Source organism: Rhinopithecus roxellana, chromosome 8 (genome assembly GCF_007565055.1).
Source record: "Rhinopithecus roxellana isolate Shanxi Qingling chromosome 8, ASM756505v1, whole genome shotgun sequence".
NCBI lineage: Eukaryota > Metazoa > Chordata > Mammalia > Primates > Cercopithecidae > Rhinopithecus > Rhinopithecus roxellana.
The window spans coordinates 51,117,077-51,140,329 of NC_044556.1; the positions used below are offsets into that span (position 1 = coordinate 51,117,077).

Sequence of the window (23,253 nt, forward strand, 5' to 3'; positions counted from 1 at the left end):
ATATATACTGAGGCTTGTTTTATGGTGTGGCAATATGGTCTATGTTGGTGAACATAGCATAAACATTTAACAAGAATGCTTTCTGCAATTGTTGGAAGTAATACTCCAGAAATGATTTGGTTTGAAACCCCACTCTGGGTCTTTACCTCATCCCATGTTGTAGACATTCACGTTCTACTTGGGATCTGACTATCAATGCTTCAAACGCACTTGGCCCTGTGACCCAGGATGCAGCAGCTTGTTCTCTGAAGCTATCAGAACTAGCTTCAGGCCCTGGGTCTTGCTGAGATGTGTGGAGCACTACCTGAAACCACTCAGGTGCATCACTTGCCTGTACCTGCTATAGCAGATGCTGGAATACACCTTAACAATCCCCATCACCTTCAGGAGAGGGTCACTCATTCCCTCAGCTGTTGAGAGTTCTGGAGGCTGGTAGATTTCAGCCAGTGTCTCTTGGAGTCTCTGAGTGGAACTGATAAGTGTAAGCACTAAAGGAAACAAGAAATAAAACAAAAAGCAAGACTGATTAGGGGCCAGTAAGGCCACACTGCTAGCATTCTTTTGTTTTCAAACAGCTTTACTGAGGTGTAATTGACATATCATAACATTCACCTGTTTTAAGTGTACAGTTCAATTATGTTTAGTAAAATTTTAGACTTGTGTGACCATCATCACAATCTTGTTTTGGAACATTTCTATAATTCCTAAGAAATCCTTCATGCTCATCAATACCACCCCTTATTCCCACTCTCCAACTCCAGGCAACACCTAATTGACTTACTGACTCTACAGATTTGTCTTTTCTGGATGTCATAAAAATGGAATCATACAACATGTGTTTTTTTGTATATCTGTCTTCTTTCACTTAGCTTAATATGCTTTTGTGGTTCGTCTATGTTGTAGCATGTATCAATATTTAATTTTTTAGGTGCTAAATTCTATCAAATTGTATGGATCACTCCCATTTGTTTATTCTTCCATCAGTTGATAGATATTTGATGTGTTTCCACTCTATGGACTATTATGGATAAAGCTGCTGTGAATATTCACATTCATGTGTTGTGTGGACATAGGTTTTTTCCTTTGGGGTAGACAGCTAGGAGTGAAAGTGCTAGGTCATATGGTAAATGTATCTTCAACATTTTAAGAAACTGCCAAACTGGTTTCCAGCATGGCTGCATGTCCCATCAACAATGCATGAGTATTTCAATTTTTCTACATCATTGTTATTTCACTTCCTCAATTGTTAGTATCCTTCATTTTTATTATAGCATTCTAGTAGGTAAGAAGTGGTGTCTCGTTGTAGTTTTGATTTGCAATTCAGTGATGCTGACCATCTTTTCATGTGCTTTATTAGCTATTCCAGTACCTTTTTGGTGCAGTGGTTATTCAAATATTTTGCCCAGTTTAAAATTGGTTTGTTTGTCTTTTTGCTATTTAATTGTCAGTGTATTTTATATTTTGGATTCAAATCTTTTAGCAAATGTATGCATGATTCGAAATTTTTTTTCTCAGTCTCTGGGTTATGTTTCCATTATCTTATTGATGTCTTTAAAAATGTAAACATTTTTAGTTTTGATCATGACTCATATTTCAACTTTTTTCTTCTACCAGGAAACATTGGGATTTTGCCTAACTCAAGTTTCTGAGTATGTTAATCTATGTTTTCTCCTAAGAGGTATATAGTTTGGCCTTTAAATTTAGGCGTATAATCCATTTTGAGGAAATTATTGCTTATGTGTTAGTTAATGGCCAAAATCATAGGACCAATTGATTTTCACAAAAGTAAATTCAATGGGGCAAAATGATAGTCTTTTAAACAAGTAACACTGAGACAACTGAATTGTCCACATGCTCAGGGAAGGTCAGCATGCTATGTCAAGTGATGCCCATCTGACTCAACACCTATTGGGATCAGGGTTCACAAAGAATTTCTCAATATGATAATTATGGGTTAAATGATTATGGGTTAAATAATAAGCTGTAGCTCTCTGCTTCTCGCATTCGACAGACAGCAACATTTTCTTGTGCAGTGCCAGCTGCATCCCTGAGACACCACAGTGAAGGTGAAGCCTGGAGTCAATGGGTTTGGCTGTATTGGGTGCCTGGTCTCCAGGGCTGCTTTTAACTCTGTTAAAGTGGATACCGTTGCCATCAATGACCCCTTCATTGACCTAAACTACGTGGGCTACATGTTCCAGTATGATTCCACCCATGGCAATTTCTATGGCACCATCAAGGCTGAAAACGGGAAGCTTGTCATGAATACAAATTTCACTACCATCTTCCAAAAGCTAGATCCCACCAAAATCAAATAGGCTGGTGCTGGCCTTGAGTACATCATAGAGTCCACCGGCATCTTCATCACCATAGAGAAGGCTGTGGTTCACTTGTAGGAGGGATCCAAAAGGGTCATTATCTCTGCCCATCTGCTGCCCCCCCCTTATCTGTGATGTGCATGAACCATGAGAAGTATGACAATAGCCTCAAGATCATCAGCAATGCCACCTGTACCACTAACTGCTTAGCACCCCTGGCCAAGGTCATCCATGACAACTTTGGTGTCGTGGAAGGACTTATGGCCACGGTCCACATCATCACTGCCACCCAGAAGACTGTGGATAGCCCCTCCGGGAAACTATGCCATGACAGTCGCGGGACTCTGCAGAATGTCATCCCTGCATCTCCTGGCACTGTCAAGGCTATAGGAAATGTCATCCCTGAGCTGAACAGGAGGCTTACTGGCATGGCCTTTCGTGTCCCCACTGCCAACATGTTGGTTGTGGACCTGACCTGCCATATGTAAATCCTGCCACATATGATGACATCAAGAAAGTGTTGAAGCAGCATCGGAGGGCCCCTTCAAGGGCATCCTGGGCTACACTGAGAGCCAGGTTGTCTCCTCTGACTTTAACTGCGACACCCACTCCTCCATCTTCGATCCTGGTATTGCCCTCAATGACCACTTTCTCCAGCTTATTTTCTGGTATGACAGTGAATTTGGCTATAGCAAAAGGGTGGTCAACCTCATTACCCACATGGCCTTCAAAGAGTAAGATCCCTGGACCACCAGCCCCAGCAAGAGCATGAGAGGAAAACAGAGGCCCTCAGCTGCTGGGGAGTCCCTGCCACACTCAGTCCCACACCACAATGAGAATCTCCCTTCCTCACAGTTTCCATGCAGACCCTCTGAAGAGGGAGAGGCCTAGGGAGCCCCACCTTGCTGCGTACCATCAATACATTCTTCTATGTTCAGCCAAAAAAAAAAAAATGCTATATTAGGAAAACTCACAAAGATTACTAATCAGCAAAAGAATAGATGGCATGATTTCCCCATCCTCCTATCTTACACTGATGCATAATGGTCAGGAAATAACTGGGCTCACAATGTGAGTCTGCATTTCAGTGTAGGAAGACTAGTTTCCCTTACTATAATTTTTTATCATGTTAGCACAAGGACACAGCTTTATCAATGAAGGAACACACAGTCTTCTGGTGTGAAACAGTCTAGATTTAGATGCCAGCTGTTCACAACATTATCTGGGAAAATCAACTGCCCAGAACCTAGAGTTTTGGGGGCTCATGCAAAGGGTTTTCCTTTTCTTAGGGAAGAAAACCACCCATTCTACAGAGAGCTATACTAGGTAGAGTGCCTCACACTGGGAAAAAGAAAATCCCTCTTCTTGGCCAGCTTATTAAACTTCTGGGTTACTCTAGAATAATTATACCTCTTGTGTGATAGTCTCAGAGAGGTCAACTTGGACATGAGTAGCATAAAATAATTTTTAAAATCCCAGGACTAGATGAAATAAGCTAGTGTAAGAATATTCAGGGATAAAAGGAAAAGTTTCTAGACTGAATCCTGGAATAGACATATCAACATTTAGGGGTTGAACAGAGGAGGAGGGGCCAGCTAAAGATACTGAGTATGAGTTGGTGGCAGGTAGAAGGAAAATTAGGAGGAGATGGCATTGTAAAAGTCAAGTGAAGAAAGTATTTCAAGAATGTGGTCCACTATGGTGGATGCTGCTGATGCATGAATGCAATAGGAAGAGAATTGATCATTGGTTTTGGCAACATTGTAAGTAATTTGGCAAGAGCAATTTCCACACATTGAAAGTTCAACTGCACAGTCCAACCCACGTTTCTTCTGTGTGTTGAGGAATAGAAGAAATATGTGAAGAGAGTGACTATTAAAAACAACATTTGTTCAAGAAGTTGTGCCATGAAGATCTCAGTAAAAAAGTGTTACAGCCAGTGGAGTCAAGAGTTTGTTTTTGTTGTGTTGTCTTAAACTGCACTACTCCTTTACTGATCCTTAGCACCTTGTACAGAGTAGATGTTCAAATATTGTTGAGTGTTTGACTAAATAAACTATGTCTCTTACATCTTTTTATTACCATAGGAATTTGTACATCTGACATAATAGGAACTTAATACATGTTTATTGAACAAAGGAATGGAAGGATGAGTGAACAATCAAGGACTCTAGAATGTCTTAGTGCTTTTGAAAGTTAGTGCTTATGGACTAATACATAAAAGGATATAGAAGAGAACAGTGACCACAAAAATGAAAAAAGTGAGTTCCCCATACTAATGAGAGCCTGGGACTTTTGCCCAGGCCAAAGATGTTTGCCAAGGAGAAGCAATTTTCTTCCCATTCAGAGAATGGATATGAGTAGGTTCCCAGGTATTTGAAGTATACTTGAAGAGCCAGTTGTTAGATGTAAGAAAAAATGGGCAATTCTCCCCACCATTCAGGGAGAGCTGGGACCTGAGCTTTTGGTTTATATGAGCTCAACTTTGCTGTCTTTCCCAGAAGGACTTCGAAGTGAGGAAAGCACAGGCTTTGGAAAAATCTGATTTCCATCTTCTACTTATTACTCTGTCTGCCAATTATCTTGGGCAGGGGGAGGTCACATAGATGGCATTCAACCAGGTGGTCTAGGTGTTGACAATGATGGTATAGTAGCCAGACTCTAAGGTGACTCCAGTGATCTCTACCTCCTGGTATTCATTCCCTTGTATGTGGGCTGAAACTAGTGACTTGTTTTAGCCAGTATAATAGGAAAAAAGTGATGAAATGTTACTTCCATGATTACATTAGAAAGTATTGTGACTTCCATCTTGCCTTTACACTTCCATTTTCTCATTGGCTTTGATGAAGCAAGCTGCCATGCTGGAGAGGAAAATATAGCAAGGAACTGAAGGCATCCAGCAGTCAAGGCGGAACTGAGGTTTTCAGTTTAATACCCTGCAAGGAACTGAATCTCCCAACAACTCTGCAAGGGAGCTTGAAATTAGATCTTTCCCCAGTTGAGTTTTCAGATGAAATCAAACTTTATGGTGATGCAAGAGCTCTTGAAATTCTAGTGTTTAAGAAAAAAAAAAAAGTAGATTGTCATACTTCCAGTGAGGTGTCTTTTTCTGTGGGGATTTCTCTTGCATTACAAAGAACATGAACCCTTCATTGAATCCAGTATGAAAGCCACAAGTAGTTTAGCAAATATTAAAATAACCCAAGTTACTAAGTGTTAGTGAAGATGTGGGGAAACAGCCGTGTTATTTTTGGAAGTGTAAGTTGATGCAAATTTCTAGTGAGTATCTGACAAACTATTGTAAACTTTCAGACACTTGACACAGCAAGTCCACTCTAGAACTTTTATTTTAAAGACTAATCAGTTAAGATCAGACAAAGAGGTCATATGGGACTTCTTGCACATAGAAAGCTCTACATGTGAGCTCTAATAATATATTAATTGAGCCCTTTACTGTATATCAGGTGCTTTACATATATTATCTCATTTAAGTTTCAAAATGGGCCTTATTTTCTGTAATAGTTTTAACTTCACAACAAGATTAAGGGAAACAGCAGAGTTCTCGTATACTCCCACACCCAAACATACATAGCCTCCCCCACTATCAACACCCTCCACCAGAATGGTACATTTCTTACAATGAATTGACCTGCATTGACACATCTTTATCACTCAAAGTCCAAAGTTTACTCTTGGTCTTCTACATTCCCAGAGTTTTGACAAATGTATAATGGCATATCAGCACCATTTTAGTATCATCTGCCCTAAAATCCTCTGTCCTCTACCTATTCATTCCTCTGTGCACTCTGACCCTGACAGTCATTGATCTTTTTACTGTCTCCAAGGTTTTGCCTTTTCTAGAATGTCATATAGGTGGAATCACACTGTATGTAGCCCATTCACTTGGCTTCTTGCATTTAGTTTCCTCCATGTCTTTTTATGGCTTGATAGCTTTTTTCTTCTTTAGCACCGAACAATATATCATTGTCTGGATGTACCACAGTTTGTTTATGCACTCACTTCCCGAAAGACAATTTGACTTCTTCCAAGTTTTGATAATCATGTATAAAACTCCTATAAAGATCTAACCAGCCAGGCATGATGGCTCACGCCTGTAATCCCAGCACTTTGGGAGGCCAAGGTGGGCGTATCATCTGAGGTTGGGAGTTCAAGACCAGCCTGACCAAAATGGAGAAACCCCGTGTCTAATAAAAATACAAAATTAGCCAGGCATGGTGGTGCATGTCTGTAATCCCAGCTACTTGGGAGGCTGAGGCAGGAGAGTCACTTGAACCCTGGAGGCAAAGGTTTCAGTGAGCCAAGATCATGTCATTGCACTCCAGCCTGGGCAATAAGAGTGAAACTCCATCAAAACAAAAACAAAAACAAACAAACAAACAAAAAAAAAAATTTTAAAAACTCCATCTAAAAAAATAATGAAGAAAATAAAGAAGATCTAACTTAAAAGTAGGTTTTAAGAAATAAGTTTCCAATTTATTTGTGTAAATTCAATGAAGCACAATTGCTGGGTCATATGGTAAGAATATGTTTAGTTTTGTAAGAAACTGTCAAACTGCCTTACAAAGTGTCTGTACCATTTTGCATCCCCACCAGCAATGGATGAGCATTCTTGATGCTCCACATTCTTGCTAGCATTTGGTGTTGTCAGTGTTGTGGATTTTCGCCATTCTAATGGGTGTGCAGTGTTATCTCATTTTCATTTTAGTTTGCAATTCTCTAAAGACGTATGATGTTGAATATCTTTTTACATGCATTTTTGCATTCTATACATCTTCTTTGGCAAGGTGTCTGTTCAGGTCTTTTGCCTATCTTTGTATCAGATTGCATTCCAAATGTAAGAATGTCTAGGAGTCAAGAGATTCCTTTTGAGATTTTTCTATGCACCTCTTCAGTTTACTGTGGACATTCATTTTTCCCTGTTTCTGAGCAATGGAGAAAACTATTTTGGCATTATCTTAATATTCTTGCCAGTTCCCTTAGAATTTTGAATCTTGCCTTCTGAGTAAAAATACAACTTTAAAAATTACACACATGTGTGTCCAGGAGCACAGTTATCACCAGGTGGATGTATTCAAAGAGAGTTTCTACTACATTCTCTTACAAAGTAAGCTAACGTCATTGTCTGTATACCACATTGCTTTAATACCATATGCTCATGTGATTTGTTTCAATCTTACCACAAATCAATCTCTGTTGACTCCCACAAGTTCTCAGTGGGTGATTTCAGGGTTGAAGGGATGACCTTAAGCAGGCCATTATGCCTGCTTTGAAGTCCCTGTAATAAGAAACTTTGGGAAATTTTGCAACATGATTACTAGCTAGCATGAAAGCATGAAAAAAAAAATTGATTTACGAGACTGTGATTGGGTGTTTGGAGAGGTGGATGTTATCCTACTAATGTTTTCTCTGATTTCAAGTCTTATCTTCAAGGTTTTACTTATTTATATATTTAGCCACAAAGAACACTTTAGTACTGAGATGTTTTTACCTTTTTCTGATGTGAGGAGAATCATGAGACCATGGTTATGAATTGAACACAGATAAAAAGACAGTGAGAAAAGTTGTATGTGAGAAAGAGTTCTATGATCTAGATGTGAACTTCCAAAGAGTAAATGTCTAGAAAGGGCACCAAGTCCCACTGTCTGTGAGGCAGATTGCTGATGGAGGACAAGGGTATGAGGGCTGGGGAACAGGCCAGAGGAGAGCAAAATCTGCCTAGGTTTGGTCATATGCTGTAGGATGTGGCTGGTGGGAGAGCTCTCTAATGAGTCTGCCCAATGTCTGAGGTCATGTTCTTGGGGACCCCTGAGTAAGAGAAGATTTCTTAGACTTAAGTCTCTGCCATTTGTTTAGCTCTGTAGTACTTTATTGAGAAAGCCTCCATCTATCTACTAAAGCTATCCAATATGAGCAAAATAAACGTATCTCCTTTCTTATTTACTCTTGAAGAACTGAATTAGTCAATTTTAATTTGTTTCTAGAGCTCTTGAATCCCTTATCTGAAAACTCTCTTTCTGCCACTTTTCTTGGAGGTCAGTGCATTGCACAGAATAAATGTTAGTCAATGGGCCATACAATCCTGTGATATCCTAGGTGTTGACAGTGAATATTTTATGCTTTGCTTCTCTCCTGTGTTTTTTCTTGTCTCTGGCCTTGGTTCTGAGACTTGAAGTAAAAAATATTCCCAAAGTCCCTCGCAGCAGTGAATGAGTTAGGCTATACCAAGATTACCTTTGTCCCATATTCCTTCTTAATCTTGTGAAATCGTATGGTCTGAATGTATCTCTTCCAGATTCATGGGTTGAATTTTAATTGCCAGTGTGATTGGATTTAAAGCTGGTTCCTTTAGGAAGTGATTAACATATGATGACAGGGTCCTCATGAATGGGATTGTGACCTTGTAAGAGGGCTTGAAAAAACTAGGTGGCTCCTTCCATTCTTCCACCATGTGAGGACACAGTGTCCATCTCTTGCAGGGAATGCAGCAACAAGATGCTGTCTTGGAAGGAGATGCTGGGCTCTCACCAGACATGGAATGTAACAGAACCTTCATTATTGATTTCCCAGCCTCTCGAACACAAGAAATAAGTTTCAATTGTTTGTAAGTTACCCGATCTCATATATTTTGTTATACTAGCACAAACAGCCTAAATCATGAAGATTCCATTTTTTTCCCAAGTCACATGTTGCCACATAAATCAGGGTATTTGAAGTCATCTTCAAGGCCCATGATCATCTAGGCATCCTGTCCCACAATGGCACTGTTACTGCTGCATCAGCCAGACAGTCACCCATAGTCATGTTCTTTCTTAGTATGTCTCTGAACTTTCAGCACAAACACTCCATCTTTGCTGCCAGATTAAAGATCCCCCATTCCGTGTCCTGAAATTATCAGTCTACTAAAGTGGCAGCCAATTTGAGATGCGAATAAAACGTGAAGGCCTAACAGTGGAATCATGGTCAATTTCCCTTTTCTTTTTATCAGCCCATTTACAGTGACATCTAATTTAGACTTCTGAGCTTCTTTTAAATGACCACAATTCTCCAAAGTATTCACTCTTCTTCCAAGTATTCTAATGACACCGGCTGTTTTTCCTTTTCCTCTCATTTTCCTCTGCTGCACTGTTCAATAGGTAGAGAGTATAGGGATCTGGCAAGATGGCCAAATAAGAACAGCTCCAATGTGCATCTCCCAGTGAGACCAATGCAGAAGGTGGGTGATTTCTGCATTTCCAACTGAGGTACCCGGTTCGTCTCATTGGGACTGATTAGACAGTGGGCACAGCCCACGGAGGGTAAGCAGAAGCAGGGTGGGGTGTCGCCTCACCCAGGGAGCAAAAGGGGTCAGGAAACTACCTCCCCTAGCCAAGGGAAGCCATGAGGGACTGTGCTATCTGGCCAAGATACCATGCTTTTCCCCCAGAATTTGCAACCTGGAGACCAGGATATTCCCTTTGGTGCCTATACCACCAGGGCACTGGGTTTCATGCACAAAACTGGGTGGTCATTTGGGCAGACATCGAGCTAGCTGCAGTAGTTATTTTTTGTACCCCAGTGGTGCCTGGAACACCAGCAAGACAGAACCATTTACTCCCTTGAAAGGGGCTGAAGCCAGGGAGCCAAGTGGTCTTGCTCAGTGCGCCCCACCACCATGGAGCCCAGCAAGCTAAGAACCACTAGCTTAACATTCCCACTGCCAGCACAGCATTCTGAAGTCAACCAAGGAAGCTGGAGCCTAGTGGAGGGAGGGGCGTCTGCCATCACTGAGGCTTGTGTAGGCGATTTTCCTTCACAGTGTAAACAAAGCCACTGGGAAGTTCGGACGGGGTGGAACCCACCACAGCACAGCAAAGCTACTATAGCCAGACTACCTCTCTAGATTCCTCCTCTCTTGGCAAGGCATCTCTGAGAGAAAGGCAGCAGCCCTAGTCAGAAGGTCATAAATAAAACTCCCATCTCCCAGGGACAGAGCATTGGGGGAAGTGGTGGTTGTGGGCGCAGCTTCAGCAGAATTAGACATTCCTGCTTGTCAGCTCTGAAGAGAGCAGTGGATCTCCCAGCACAGCGCTTGAGCTTTGCTAAGGGACACACTGCCTCCTCAAGTGGGTCCCTGACCCCCATGCCTCCTGACTGGGAGACACGTCCCAGCATGGGTCAACAGGCAGCTCATACGGGAGAGCTCTGACTGGCATCTGGCAGGTGCCCCTCTGGGATGAAGCTTCCAGAGGAAGGAGAAGGCAGCAATCTTTACTCTTCTGTAGCCTCCGCTGGTGATACCCAGGCAAACAGGGTTTGGAGTAGACCTCCAGCAAACTCCAGCAGACCTGCAAAAGAGAGGCCTGACTGTTAGAAGAAAAACTAACAAACAGAAAGCAGTAACATCAACATCATCAAAAAGGACACCCACACAAAAACCCCATGTGAAGGTCATCAGCATTAAAGATCAAAGGTAGATAAATCCATGAAGATGAGGTAAAACCAGTGCAAAAATGCTGAAAATTCCCAAAATCAGAATGCCTCTTCTCCTCCAAAGGATCACAACTCCTCACCAGCAAGGGAACAAAACAGGACGGAGAATGAGTTTGACAAATTGACAGAAGTAGGCTTCAGAAGGTGGGTAATAACAAACTCCTCTGAACCAAAGTAGTGTGTTCTTTTTTTAATTATTATTATACTTTAAGTTCTAGGGTACATGTGCACAACGTGCAGGTTTGGTACATATGTATACATGTGCCATGCTGGTGTGCTGCACCCATTAACTCGTCATTTGCATTAGGGATATCTCCTAATGCTATCCCTCCCCCCACCCCCTACCCCATGACAGGCCCCGGTGTGTGGTGTTCCCCACCCTGTGTCCAAGTGTTCTCATTGTTCAATTCCCACCTATGAGTGAGAACATGCAGTGTTTGGTTTTCTGTCCTTGTGATAGTTTGCTCAGAATGATGGTTTCCAACTTCATCCAAGTCCCTACAAAGGACATGAACTCATCCATTTTTATGGCTGCATAGTATTCCATGGTGTATATGTGCCACATTTTCTTAATCCAGTCTATCATTGATGGAAATTTGGGTTGCCTCCAAGTCTTTGCTATTGTGAATAGCTCCGCAATAAACATACATATGCATGGGTCTTTATAACAGCATGATTTATAATCCTTTGGGTATATACCTAGTAATGGGATGACTGGGTCAAATGGTATTTCTAGTTCTAGATCCTTGAGGAATCAGCACACTGTCTTCCACAATGGTTGAACTAGTTTACAGTCTCACCAACAGTGTAGAAGTGTTGCTTTTTCTCCACATTCTCTTCAGCACCTTATGTTTCCTGACTGTTTAATGATTGCCATTCTGACTGGTGTGAGATGGTATCTCATTGTGGTTTTGATTTGCTTTCTCTGATGGCCAGTGATGATGAGCATTTTTTCATGTGTCTGTTGGCTGCGTAAATGTCTTCTTTTGAGAAGTGTCTGTTCATATCCTTTGCCCACTTTTTGATGGGGTTGTTTGATTTTTTTCTTGTAAATTTGTTTAAGTTCTTTGTAGATTCTGGATATTAGCCCTTTGTCAGATAGGTGGATTGCAAAAATTTTCTCCCATTTTGTAGGTTGCCTGTTCACTCTGATGATAGTTTCTTTTGCTGTGCAGAAGCTCTTTAGTTTAATTAGATCCCATTTCTCAATTTTGGCTTTTGTTGCCATTGCTTTTGGTGTTTTAGACATGAAGTCCTTATGGTATCATGTGTCCTGAATGGTATTGCCTAGGTTTACTTCTAGGATTTTTATGGTTTCACGTCTGACATTTAAGTCTTTAATCCATCTTGAATTAATTTTTGTATAAGGTGTAAGGAAGGGATCGAGTTTCAGTTTTCTACATATGGCTAGCCAGTTTTCCAGCAACATTTATTAAATAGGGAATCCTTTCCCATTAATTGTTTTTATCAGGTTTGTCATAGATCAGATGGTTGTAGATGTGTGATGTTATTTCTGAGGCCTCTCTTCTGTTCCGTTGGTCTGTATCTCTGTTTTGGTATCAGTACCATGCTGTTTTGGTTACTGTAGCCTTGTAGTATAGTTGGAAGTCAGGTAGTGTGATGCCTCCAGCTTTGTTCTTTTGGCTTAGGATTGTCTTGGCAATGCGGGCTCTTTTTTGGTTCCATATGAACTTTAAAATAGTTTTTTCCAATTTTGTGAAGAATGTCATTGGTAGCTTGATGGGGATGGCATTGAATCTATAAATTATCTTGGGTAGTATGGCCATTTTCACGATATTGATTCTTCTATCCATGAGCATGGAATGTTCTTCCATTTGTTTGTGTCCTCTTTTATTTTGCCGAGCAGTGGTTTGTAGTTCTCCTTGAAGAGGTCCTTCACATCCCTTGTAAGTTGGATTCCTAGGTATTTTATTCTCTTTGAAGCAATTATGAATGGGAGTTCACTCATAATTTGGCTCTCTATTTGTCTGTTATTGGTGTATAGGAAGGCTTGTGATTTTTGCACATTGATTTTGTATCCTGAGACTTTGCTGAAGTTGCTTATCAGCCTAAGGAGATTTGGGGCTGAGATGATGGGGTTTTCTAAATATACAGTCATGTCATCTGCAAACAGGGACAACTTGACTTCCTCTTTTCCTAATTGAATACCCTTTATTTCCTTCTCCTGCCTGATTGCCCTGGCCAGAACTTCCAACACTATGTTGAATAGGAGTGGGGAGAGAGGGCATCCCTGTCTTGTGCCAGTTTTCAAAGGGAATACTTCCAATTTTTGCCTATTCAGTATGATATTGGCTGTGGGTTTGTCATAAACAGCTCTTATTTTGAGATATGTCCCATCAATAGCTAGTTTTTGAAAGTTTTTAGCATGAAGCGTTGTTGAATTTTGTCAAAGGCCTTTTCTACGTCTATTGTGATAATCATGTGGTTTTTGTTTTTGGTTCTGTTTATGTAATGAATTACATTTATTAATTTGCGTATGTTGAACCAGCCTTGCATCCCAGGGATGAAGCCCACTTGATCATGGTGGATAAGCTTTTTCATATGCTGCTGGATTCAGTTTGCCAGTATTTTATTGAGGATTTTCACATCGATGTTCATCAGGGATATTGGTCTGAAATCCTCTTTTTTTGTTGTATCTCTGCCAGGCTTTGGTATCAGGATGATGTTGGCCTCATAAAATGAGTTAGGGAGGATTCCCTATTTTTCTATTGATTGGAATAGTTTCAGAAGGAATGGTACCAGCTCCTCTTTTTAACTCTGGTAGAATTCAGCTGTGAATCCGTCTGGTCCTGGACTGTTTTTGGTTGGTAGCCTTTTAATTATTGCCTCAATTTCAGAGCCTGTTATTGGTCTATTCAGGGATTCAACTTCTTCCTGGTTTAGTCTTGGGAGGGTGTATGTGTCCAGGTATTTATCCATTTCTTCTAGATTTTCTAGTTTATTTGTGTAGAGGTGTTTATAGTATTCTCTGATGGTAGTTTGTATTGCTGTGGGATTGGTGGTGATATCCCCTTTATCATTTTTTAATGCATCTATTCGATTCTTCTCTCTTTTCTTCTTTATTAGTCTTGCTAGCTCTCTATCAATTTTGTTGATCTTTTCAAAAAACCAGCTCCTGGATTCATTGATTTTTTGAAGGCTTTTTTGTGTCTCTATCTCCTTCAGTTCTGCTCTGATCTTAGTTATTTCTTACCTTCTGCTAGCTTTTGAATGTGTTTGCTCTTGCTTCTCTAGTTCTTTTAATTGTGATGTTAGGGTGTCAATTTTAGATCTTTCCTGCTTTCTCTTGTTGATGCAGTTTCTTCCTAGCATCGATGGTCTTTACATTTTGGCATGTTTTTGCAGTGTCTGGTACCATTTGCTCCTTTCCGTGCTTAGTGCTTCCTTCAGGAGTTCTTGTAAGGCAGGTCTGGTGGTGACAAAATCTCTCAGCATTTGCTTGTCTGTACAGGATTTTATTTCTCCTTCACTTATGAAGCTTAGTTTGACTGGACACGAAATTCTGGGTTGAAAATTACTTTCTTTAAGATGTTGAATATTGGCCCCCACTCTCTTCTGGCTTGTAGAGCTTCTGATGAGAGATCTGCTGTTAGTCTGATGGGCTTCCCTTTGTGTGTAACCTGACCTTTCTCTCTGGCTGCCCTTAACATTTTTTCCTTCACTTCTACTTTGGTGAATCTGACAATTATGTGTCTTGGAGTTGCTCTTCTTGAGGGATATCTTTGTGGCATTCTCTGTATTTCCTGAATTTGAATGTTGGCCTGTCTTGCTAGGTTGGGGAAGTTCTCCTGGATAATATCCTGAAGAGTGTTTTCCGACTTGGTTCCATTCTCCCCGTCACTTTCAGGTACACCAATCAGATGTAGATTTGGTCTTTTCACATACTCCCATATATCTTGGAGATTTTGTTCATTTCTTTTTACTCTTTTTTTCTCTATACTTCTCTTCTCACTTCATTTCATTCATTTGTCTTCAATCACTGATACCCTTTCTTCCAGTTGATCGAATTGGCTACTGAAGCTTGTGCATGCGTCACGTAGTTCTCGTGCCATGGTTTTCAGCTCCATCGGGTCATTTAAGGTCTTCTCTAGGATGTTTATTCTAGTTAGCCATTCATCCAATCTTTTTTCAAGGTTTTTAGCTTCCTTGCGATGGGTTCGAATATCTTCCTTTAGCTCGGAGCAGTTTGTTATTACTGATCTTCTTAAGCCTTCTTCTCTCAACTTGTCAAAGTCATTCTCCATCCAGCTTTGTTCCATTGCTGGCGAGGAGCTGCATTCCTTTGGAGGAGAAGAGGCACTCTGATTTTTAGAATTTTCAGCTTTTCTCCTCTAGTTTCTCCCCATCTTTGTGTTTTTATCTACATTTGGTCTTTGATGATGGTGACATACAGATGGGGTTTTGGTGTGGATGCCCTTTCTGTTTGTTAGTTTTCCTTCTAACAGTCAGGACCCTTAGCTGCAGGTCTGTTGGAGTTTGCTGGAGGTCCACTCCAGACCTGTTTGCCCGGGTATCACCAGCAGAGGCTGTAGAACCACAAATATTGCAGAATGGCAAATGTTGCTGCCTTATCATTCTCTGTAAGCAATATCTCAGAGGGGCACCAGGCTGTATGAGGTGTTAGTTGGCCCCTACTGGGAGATGCCTCCCAGTTAGGCTACTCAGGGGCAGGGACCCACTTGAAGAGGCAGTCTGTCCATTCTCAGATCTCAAACTCTGTCCTGGGAGAACCACTACTCTCTTCAAAGCTGTCTGACAGGGACTTTTAAGTCTGAAGAAGTTTCTGCTGCCTTTTGTTTAGCTATGCCCTGCCACCAGAGGTGGAGTCTACAGAGGCAGACAGGCTTCCTTGAGCTGTGGTGGGCTCCACCCAGTCTGAGCTTCCTGGCCGCTTTGTTTACCTACTCAAGCCTCAGCAATGGTGGACAACCCTCCCCCAGCCTTGCTGCTGCCTTGCAGTTCGATCTCAGACTGCTGAGCTAGCAGTGAGCAAGGCTCTGTGGGTGTGGGACCCTCTAAACCAGGTGCAGGATATAATCTCCTGGTGTGCTGTTCGCTAAGACCATTGGAAAAGCGTAGTATTAGGGTGGGAGTGACCCGATTTTCCAGGTGCCATCTGTCACAGCCTCCCTTGGCTAGGAAAGGGAATTCCCTGACTCCTTGCACTTCCCAGGTGAGGTGATGCCTCGCCCTGCTTCGGCTCACAGTCTGTGGGCTGCACCCACTGTCTGACAAGCCCCAGTGAGATGAACCCAGTACCTCAGTTGGAAATGCAGAAATCAGCCATCTTCTGCATCGTTCACACTGGGAACTGTAGACTGGAGCTATTATTCAGCCATATTGGGACCACACTAAAGGAGCATGTTCTAACCCAAAGCAAGGAAGCTAAGAACCTTGATAAAAGGTTACAGAAACTGCTAACTAGAACAACCAGTTTAGAGAAGAACATAAATGACCTGATGGCACTGAAAAACACAGCATGAGAATTTTGTGAAGCATACAAAAGTATCAAGAGCCGAATGGATCAAGCAGAAGGAAGGATATAGAGACTGAAGATCAACTTAATGAAATAAAGCATGAAAACAAGATTAGAGAAAAAAGAATGAAAAGGAATGAACAAAGCCTCCAAGAAATATGGGACTATGTGAAAAGACCAAACCTACGATTGATTGGTGTACTTGAAAGTGATGGGGAGAATGGAACCAAGTTGGAATGCACACTTCGGTTTATTATCCAGGAGAACTTCCCCAATCTAGCAAGACAGGCCAGCATTCAAATTTAGGAAATACAGAAAACGCAACTAAGATGCTCCTCGAGAAGAGCAACCCCAAGACACATAATCATCAGATTCACCAAGGTTGAAATGAAGGGAAAAATGTTAAGGGCAGCCAGAGAGAAAGGTCAGGTTACCCACAAAGGGAAGCCCATCAGACTAACAGCAGATGTCTCATCAGAAACCCTACAAGCCAGAAGAGAGTGGGGGCCAATATTCAACATTCTTAAAGAAAAGAATTTTCAACCCAGAATTTCATGTCTAGTCAAACTAAGCTTCATAAGTGAAGGAGAAATAAAATCCTTTACAAGCAAGCAAATGCTGAGGGATTTTGTCACCACAAGGCTTGCCTTACAAGAACTCCTGAAGGAAGCACTAAAAATGGAAAGAAAAAACCAGCACCTGCCACTGCAAAAAGGTACCAAAATATGAAGAACAATGACACTATGAAGAAACTGCATCAACTAATGTGCAAAATAACCAACTAGCATCATGATAACAGGATAAAATTCACACATGACAATATTAACCTTAAATGTAAATAGGCTAAATGTCCCAATTAAAAGACACAGACTGGCAAATTGGATAAAGATTCAAGACCCACTGGGGTGCTGTATTCACGAGATCCATCTTATGTGCAAAGACACATATAGGCTCAAAATAAAGGCATGGAGGAATATTTACCAAGCAAATGGAAGGCGCGCGCGCGCGCACACACACACACACACACACACAAAGATGGGGGGGCATGGGGGTGCAATCCTAGTCCCTCATAAAACAGACTTTAAACCAACAAAGATAAAAACAACAACAACAAAGAAGGGCATTACATAATGGTAAAGGGATCAATGCAACAAGAAGACCTAACTATCCTAAATATATATATACCCAATACAGAAGTGCCCAGATTCATAAGGCAAGTTCTTAGAGGCCTACAAAGAGATTTAGACTCCCACGGAATAATAGTGGGAGATGTTAACACCCCACTGTCAATATTAGACAGATCAACAAGACAGAAAATTAATAAGGATATTCAAGACTCGGACTCAGCTCTGGACCAAGTGGACCTAATAGACATCTACAGAACTCTCCACTCTGAATCAACAGAATATACATTCTTCTCAGCACCACATAGCACTTATTCTAAAATTGACCACATAATTGGAACCAAAACACTCCTCAGCAAATGCAAAGATCAGAACAGAACTGAAGGATACAGAGACATGAAATGCCCTTCAAAAAATAAATAAACCCAGGAACTTGTTTTTTGAAAAGATTAACAAAATAGATAGACTTCTAGCCAGACAAATAAAAAAGAAAAGAGATAAGAATCAAATAGACACAATAAAAAAATGATAATGGGGACCACTGATCCCACAGGAATACAAACTACCATCAGAGAATACTCTAAACACCTCTGTGCAAATAAACTAGAAAATCTAGAAGAAATGAATAAATTCCTGGACACATACACCCTCCCAAGACTAAACCAGGAAAAAGTCCGATTCCTGAATAAGACAATAACAAGTTCTGAAAGTGAGGCAGTAATTAATAGCCTACTAACCAAAAAAAGCCCAGGACCTGACAGATTGACAGCCAAATTCTACTGAAGGTACAAAGAGGAGCTGGTACCATTCCTTTTGAAACTATTCCAAACAACAGAAAAAGAGGGGCTTCTCTGTAACTAGTTTTCTGAGGCGAGCATCATCCTGATATGAAAACCTGGTAGAGATACAACAACAAAAAAGAAAATTTCAGACCAAAATCTCTGATGAACATCAATGCAAAAATCATCGATAAAATACTGGCAAACTGAATCCAGCAGCACATCCAAAAGCTTATCCACCACGATCAAGTTGGCTTCATCCCTGGGATGCAAGGGTGGTTCATCATACACAAATCAATAAATGTAATTCATCGCATAGACAGAACCAATGACAAAAAACACATGATTATCTCAATAGATACAGAAAAGGCCTTTGATAAAATTCAACATCTCTTCATGTTAAAAACACTTAATAAACTAGGTATTGATGGAACATGTCTCAAAGTAATAGGAGAAATTTATGACAAACCCACAGCCAATATCATACTGAACGGAAAGAAGCTGGAAGTATTCCCTTTGAAAAGTGGCAAAAGATGAGGATGCCTTCTCTTACCACTCACATTCAACACAGTATTGGAAGTTCTGGCCAGGGCAAGCAGGCAAGAGAAAGGAATAAAGGGCATTCAGATTGGAAGAGAGGAAGTCAAATTCTCTCTGTTTGTAGATGACATAATTGTATATTTAGAAAACCCCATCATCTCAGTCCAAAAACTCCTTAAGCTGATAAGCAACTTCAGCAAAGTGTCAGGATACAAAATCAATGTGCAAAAATCACGAGCATTTCTACACATTAATAATAGGCAAGCAGAGAGCCAAATCATGAGTGAACTCCCATTCACAATTGCTACAAAGAGAATAAAATATCTAAGAATACAACTTACAAGGGATGTGAAGGACCTGTTCAAGGAGAACTACAAACCACTGCTTAAAGAAATAAGAGAGGGCAAAAACAAATGGAAAAACATTCTACGCTCATGGATAGAAAGAATCAATATCGTGAAAATGGTGATACTACCCAAAGTAATTTATAGATTCAATGCTATTCCCATCAGGCTACCATTGACTTTCTTCAAAGAATTATAAAAAACTACTTTAAATTTTATATGGAACCAACAAATAACCCATATAGCGAAGACAATCCTAAGCAAAAAGAACAAAGCTGGGGGCATCACACTATCTGACTTCAAACTATACTACAAGGCTACAGTAAGCAAAACAGCATGCTACTGGTACCAAAAGAGGTATATAGACCAGTGGAACACAACAGAGGCCTCAGAAATAGCAGCATATGTCTACATCCATCTGATCTTTGACAAACCTGACAAAAACAAGCAGTGGGGAAAGGATTCCCTATTTAATAAATGGTGTTGGGAAAACAGGTCAACCATATACAGAAAACTGAAACTGGACACCTTCCTTATACCTCATACAAAAATTAACTCAAGATGGATTAAAGACTTAAATGTAAGACCTAAAACAATAAAAACCATAGAAGAAAACCTAGGCAGTACTAATCAGGACATAGGCATGGGCAAAGATTTCATGACTACAACACCAAAAGCAACTGTGACAAAAGCCAAAATTGACAAATGGGATCTAATTAAACTAAAGAGCTTCTGCACAGCAAAAGAAACTAGCATCAGAGTGAACAGGCAACCTATAGAATGGAATAAAATTTTTGCAGTCTATCCATCTGACAAAGAGCTAATATCCAGAATCTACAAGAAACTTAAAAAAAATTTACAAGAAAAAAATAAATGACCCAATCAAACAGTGGGCAAAGGAGATGAACAGACACTTCTCAAAAGAAGATATTTATGTGGTCAATAAACATGAATTTATGTGGCCAATAAACAAGAAAAAAATGCTGATCTGGCCGGGCGCCGTAGCTCAAGCCTGTAATCCCAGCACTTTGGGAGGCCGAGATGGGCGGATCACGAGGTCAGGAGATCCAGACCATGCTGGCTAACACGGTGAAACCCCGTGTCTACTAAAAAAATACAAAAAAACTATCCGGGCGAGGTGGCGGGCGCCTGTAGTCCCAGTTACTCGGGAAGCTGAGGCAGGAGAATGGGGTAAACCCGGGAGGAGGAGCTTGCAGTGAGCCGAGATCGCGCCACTGTACTCCAACCTGGGTGACAGAGCGAGACTCCGTCTCAAAAAAAAAAAACAAAAACAACAACAAAAAATGCTGATCATTGCTGGTCATTAGAGAAATGCAAATCAAAATCACAATGAAGCACCATCTCATTCCAGCTAGAATGGTGATCATTAAAAAGTCAGGAAACAGCAGATGCTGGAGAGGATGTGGAGAAATAGGAATGCTTTTACGCTGTTGGTGGGAGTGTAAATTAGTTCAATCATTGTAGAAGACAGTGTGGTGATTCCTCAAGGATCTAGAACAATAAATACCATTTGATGCAGCAATCCCATTACTGGGTATATACCCAAAGGATTATAAATCATTCTACTATAAAGACCCATGCATATGTATGTTTACTGAGGCACTACTTACAACAGCAAAGACTTGGAACCAACCCAAATGCCCATCAATGATAGCCTGGATAAAGAAAATGTGGCACATATATACCATGGAATACTATGCAGCCATAAAAAAGAATGAGTTCATGTACTTTGCAGGGACATGGATGAAGCTGAAAACCATCATTCTCAGCAAACTAACACAGGAACAGAAAACCAAACACCTCATGTTCTCACTCATAAGTGGGAGTTGAATAATGAGAACACATGGACCCAGGGAGGGGAACATCGTGCACCAGGGCCTGTCGGGGGATGGGGGCAAGGGGAGGGATAGCATTAGGAGAAATACCTAATGTAGATGACAGGTTGATGGGTGCAGCAAACCACGACGGCATGTGTATACATACCTGTGTAACAAACCTGCACATTCTGCACATGTATTCCATAACTTCAAGTATAATAAAAAAATAAAATAACATAAAAAATAGATAGAGAGTATAATTTTTGTTGGGGAATATTTTATAAGTGTTGTTCTTCTGTCCAGAGTGCAACGTTTCATAGTTATCTCCTAGCGATATAAAGGATTTGAAAAAAATTATAATCCACTGGCTGTTTCAGTCATTACTGATCTGCTCTTTTAAGATCTTTTGTTCTGAGAGGAATCAAAGGAGCTGCTTTGAGTCAGACACTTTATGAAAAACAATTTTTTAAGTGACTGCTGATTTGAAAGTTTGATGTTCACTTTCCTGAATTCTGTGTTCTGAATCACAGTCATGTGAAAGCAGAGCTGTACAATGGTAGTTTATTTTTCCTTTACAAATATGTGGGTGGTATATGTCCTGTACATATACTTGTGTTAAACATAGGCCTTAAAAGTTACTACCAGAGCAACTGCTTGTGGGACTGCTTTCTCTTTTGGTGTTTTCCATGCGAATGTTTACTTGACCCAGCTCTTGGCTCTGTAGGTTAATCTGGGCAAAAGTGGACCTGCACTATGGCATGGGTTCATGCAGGAAAGTGTCCAGTCAAGGAATGATAGAAGACTTTTCAGGTCTGTTGGCTTAGGTAGTGAACCATTCTGCTGGGTCCCATCCTAACTCACTGTTTTCCTCCTCTGACTGCTATAATTCTCCAGATGTGCTGATGTATTTGATCCAGCTTTGCCTTCGTGGATTAATTTATTTAATAAATATTTATGGGGCTCTCTATGACATTGTACATGATTCTAGGTTCTTGGGAATGTAGCAGGGAGCAAGACTGTCTGAGGTCTCCATGCAGGTACAGATAAACAATAAAATAGACAACAGGTAAGTTAGTTGCAGGTTGTGGTAACAGCCAGGAGGGGAGAAACAGTGTGATGTGATGAGTGAAGCAGAGCCTATTCGGAAGAGGATGGACAGGGACGTCTCACTTCATCAGGGCCATGACAGTTCAGCTGAGATCTACATGTCAACAGAGAGCCAACCATGAGAAGATGAGGAACAGCATTTTATGTAAAGGGAATGATAAATGTGAAGATCCAAAGGCAAGAAAGATTTGCTTGTTTATGGAATAGAAGGAAGGCCAATCTGGCTGAGGCATCATGAGTAAAAGGGAGAGTGATGAGGACACGAGCTGGAAGGATGAGCAGATCATGCAGTGTCCGGGAGAGCTGGAGATCAGTTTAGGGTCTATAGTAAATGGAATGGGAAGCCCCAGAAATGTTTTATATAGGTGGGACATAGGATTTGAATTTACTTAGAAACATCTCTCAGGCTGTTGTATGGAGAACAGAGTGTGGCAAGTAGCAAAAGATCATGGGGAATCCGGTGCTGACATTATTCATTCAGACATTCTTTTTCTCCTCTAACCATTTTTTCTTCTTTATTGTTTTCTTATTTTCTGACAGGGTCTTTCTCTGTCACCCAGAGTACTGGAGTGAGGTGGCATGATCCTCAACTTCCCAGGCCAAGTGATTCTACTACCTCAGCCTTGGGAGTGGCTGGGACCACAGGTGCACACCACCAAGCCCTGACTGGCTTTTAATACATTTTTAATTTTGTAAAGATGGAGTCTCCCTGTGTTGCCCAGGGTGATCTTGAAATCCTAGGGTCAAGTGATCCTTCTGCCTTGGCCTCCCAGAATTCTGGGATTATAGACATGAGCCTTAGTGCCCAGCTATCTCTAACTTTGCTGTTAATGCTTGTTCCCCTGTCTCCCTGTCACAATCTCAAGTGCCACGCAGATTGCAGTTTTCTGCTGCCAGACTGCATTGTCAAGGTCATCTCTACTAACCCAAAGCACATTCCAATTTCCAATGGATTTCAATTTCCATCTGCTCCCCTGAGATCCAGGCCACAGTTCTCAGTGCTCTCTATACCCAGCTGGTGCCCTGCCTCATTCCAGGGCCGGGAGTGCTCAGCTTTGGAAGTCAATGAGGTGAGCAGCAAGTTGTTCCATATCCCATGTTTCCCTCTGTTTAAGAAGTTTGAAAAAGGTATCATTGTACATGCTGCGTTCAAGCTGGCATTCCCGTACATCTATTTGAAGAACGTTCAACACGAGTAAAAGGATTGACAGAGTTC

The 23,253-nt window shown here is 41.0% G+C and overlaps 1 pseudogene; it reads left to right on the forward strand.

Moving 5' to 3' along the window:
* The first annotated feature begins 1,851 nt into the window (after positions 1-1,851).
* Positions 1,852-3,056, forward strand: LOC104654615 (annotated as a pseudogene).
* Positions 3,057-23,253: the final 20,197 nt, after the last annotated feature.